This window comes from Lepidochelys kempii, chromosome 14 (genome assembly GCF_965140285.1).
Source record: "Lepidochelys kempii isolate rLepKem1 chromosome 14, rLepKem1.hap1, whole genome shotgun sequence".
NCBI classification, from domain to species: Eukaryota; Metazoa; Chordata; order Testudines; family Cheloniidae; genus Lepidochelys; species Lepidochelys kempii.
In genome coordinates, this window is record NC_136393.1 from 9,054,579 (window position 1) to 9,058,594 (window position 4,016).

A 4,016-nucleotide genomic window follows, 5' to 3' on the forward strand; every position below is an offset into this window, starting at 1 on the left:
TCCCTGTTTATGTAGTAGGCCACTGTGGATTGAGCATGAGAATTTGAATGGAAGAATCTTTGATCAGTGGTATAAACTCTTTGCAAGCTAGATGTATCCATCTCAATTCTAGAATATGTAACTGGCACTCCCAATGAGACCACCAATCATGAGTGTGGATCTGACATATATGTACTCCCCAATCCTTCTTGGATGCATCTGATATCAGAGTTATGGATGGTATTGGAACAGCAAATGGTATTCCTGCACAAACTTTTTTTTTGTTTTAACTGTCCACTTCAGAGTTAAAAACTTGACTTAGAAACATCACTCTCTGTGAAATGTTGTGAATTTTGTAATTGTATATTAACTTGATAAAAGCTTGAAAAGGTCTGAATCACAGATGGCTGAGGCTCCCACCAGAGGAAAGATACAAGCTTAAAATATTGGTTAACCTCACATTTCAGTATTTACAGCAGAAGAGGAATGGGGTGAACCAGGATACTAATTAAGCTTTTATATGTGGCTCATTCAGAGCCTTCTCAGCTACATGTGGCAAGGTTGTTTTAAACTAAGGATGGCAGGGCAAAAAATTGATTATTCAACCAGTTTCACGGGAGAAATCACCTTGTGCTGGCCAGTTGACAGCTGGACTGTAAGAATTAGTGCAGAATTTCTGGAAGCTAAGCAGTTAGGCTCAGATCTCGAAATCCGCTCAGCGTCACAATGCCTAACTTTGGGTGCCCAGAAAAATCAATGGAGTGCAAAGGTGACCTACAAAGCCTGAGTTAGGTACGTAGGGTCCCTGAACAATGGGGGTGGGGAGAGACACACCTAAGAACATGATCCACAAAAGCCAGCATGCTAAACTGGGAGCTGCCTAAGCTGGGTAATGCTGATGACGGGTTGTGTGCTGTCACGGTTCCTCCCCCACTCTGAACTCTAGGGTACAGATGTGGGGACCTGCATGAAAAACCTCCTAAGCTTATCTTTACCAGCTTAGGTCAAAGCTTCCCCAAGGTACAAAATATTACACCTTGGACTGGCCGCTACCACCACCAAACTAATACTGGTTACTGGGGAAGAGCTGTTTGGACGCGTCCTTCCCCCCAAAATACTTCCCAAAACCTTGCACCCCACTTCCTGGACAAGGTTTGGTAAAAAGCCTCACCAATTTGCTTAGGTGACTACAGATCCAGACCCTTGGATCTTAAGAACAATGAACAATCCTCCCAACACTTGCACCCCCCCTTTCCTGGGAAATGTTGGATAAAAAGCCTCACCAATTTGCATAGGTGACCACAGACCCAAACCCTTGGATCTGAGAACAATGAAAAAGCATTCAGTGTTTTACAAGAAGACTTTTAATAAAAAATAGAAGTAAATAGAAATAAAGAAATCCCCCCTGTAAAATCAGGATATCTTACAGGGTAATTAGATTCAAAAACATAGAGAACCCCTCTAGGCAAAACCTTAAGTTACAAAAAAGATACATAGACAGAAATAGTTATTCTATTCAGCACAATTCTTTTCTCAGCCATTTAAAGAAATCATAATCTAACACATACCTAGCTAGATTACTTACTAAAAGTTCTAAGACTCCATTCCTGTTCTGTCCCCGGCCAAGACGACTACAGACAGACCCAGACCCTTTGTTTCTCTCCCTCCTCCCAGCTTTTGAAAGTATCTTGTCTCCTCATTGGTCATTTTGGTCAGGTGCCAGCGAGGTTACCTTTAGCTTCTTAACCCTTTACAGGTGAGAGGAGCTTTCCCCTGGCCAGGAGGGATTTCAAAGGGGTTTACCCTTCCCTTTATATTTATGACATGTGCTAAGCCCCACTCCAAGTTCAGCTCCTAGGCTGGGGCTGCAGGGAGGTACCTATTTGTACTAGCAGTTCACAGCAGGGAACCTGTCTCCAGGAGTCACTTTAGATGCCTACGTTGTTTCTAGCAAGAATGAGTTAGGCACCTGCCTTGCTTCATGCAAAATGGGCACACGAGTCAAAGGTACATGATGCCATATGGCCTAGCAATTTGAGACACATCATTACTAATGTCTGAGGGCAATCAATATCCGGAAAGATACTGGAACAACTTATTAATCAAATTGTTCAAACATGAAGGATAAAATGGAAATAGCCAACACGCACTTATCAAGAACGAGTAACACTAAACCAATCTAATTTCCTTCTACAGGCAAGTCTTCTGCTTCCCACAACATTCTCATATGGAAACTACAGAAATATGGTTTAGATTAAATTACTATAAGAGATGTACAACTGGTTGAAAGACCAGATTCAAAGCATTATCAATGGTTCACAATCAAACTGGGAGGAGATATCAAGTGGTACTGGCCACTGTCGGAAGACAGGATACTGGGCTAGCTGGACCTTTGGCCTGACCCAGCATGGCCGTTCTTATGCAAGTAGGATCCATTTTAGGTTCAGTACTACTTGTGGCAGTTCAATACAAGACAGGACACGGCTTTAGGCAAGCAAGCAGGCTGGTCTGCTGATGGGATTTCCCCTGTCAGCTTTTCCACCTCTTTTATTTCTCTCCCCCCTGCGCATCACATACCCCAACCGACCGCAAAAGGCATCAACAAAGGAAATAATATGACTTTGATTAATATTCCTATTTACTAGCCTCTATCTACTACAATCTTTATTCTCAGGCCTTGAGCTTCGGCCGAGGAAGCTTCCCACGGCTGATGTCCTTATTTTGACTTCCCAGATGGTCCATGTTTTCATGGTCCATGTCCTTGGATAGAACAGAGCAATGTGTGCATTGCTCCTACACAACAGTCAGGGTGTGCCCTGACTGTTTCCAGGTGCATGAATGCTACATGAACCCTTCAACTACTATTCTTTGTTTTCATTAACAACTTGGATGATGTAGTGGAGAGTATGCTTACAAAATTAGCAGATGACATCAAGCTGGATGAGGTTGCAAGCACTCTGAAGGCCAGGACTAGAATTCAGAATTACCTTGATAAATTGAAGATTTGCTCTGAAACCAATAAAGACAGGTGAAAAGTACTAAGGAAGAGAAGTGCACAAATTCAAAATTGGCAATGACTGGCTAGACAGCAGTGCTACAGAAAAGGATCTGGAGGTTACAATGGATCACAAACTGAATGAGTCAACAGTGTGATGCTGTAGCAAAAAAGGCAAATGTCCTTCTGGATAACAGAAGTGTCATATGTAACTGTCACGCTCTACTTGGAAATGGTGAGGCCTCTGCTGAAGTATTATGTCCAGGTTTGGTACATAAGATGTGGACTAATTGGAGAGTCCAGAGGACAGTAACAAAAATTACAAAAGGTTTAAAAGACATAACTTATGAGGAAAGGTTAAAAACTGGACGTGTTTGGTTTTGAGAAAAGATTACTGAGGGTGGACCTGATAAGTCTTCAAATATGTAAAAGACTTACTTTTAGGTACTGCACATCAGTTGTTCGTGTTTAATTATTCTGTGCCAATTTAGTACCCATACCACTCCCGCTAAAAGGATCTTCCGAGTCCTTATTTGGTCAAATATGCCTTAACCTAAAAGCACAGCTGCACTGTTTATTCCAGTATTGTGTCTTACTAACACACGTGTAGTTAAGCAGTTTTGGGAGCTTGTATTAATTTTAATTATCAGTGTTACATTACTGAGACCTACAGAAAACAAAAGAAGCCAGAATTTTTTAAAAAGCTACCAAAGAACACCCCAAAAAATTAGCAAGGCTGAGCACAAAAATCTGATTTGGGTTGTTTGTAGCCTCAAAGACTAATACTTGATTAACATACCCAATTTAAATGTTTTACACAGCTGAGCAGTACGCATTGTTTGGCATGTTATTGCAGCATATGTCACCTAATATCTCTGCAGATAAACTGTGTCTTTATTCATTTGCCTGATTTCATTATGCTATTTAAGCTGAAAGTCGGTTGAAAACATACTTTTTTATACTTAAAATTGTTGTGAAGCACTTCAACACAATGTGTTGCGAATTTTAAATTGTTCCTTCAGAGAAAATACACAGGCAACAA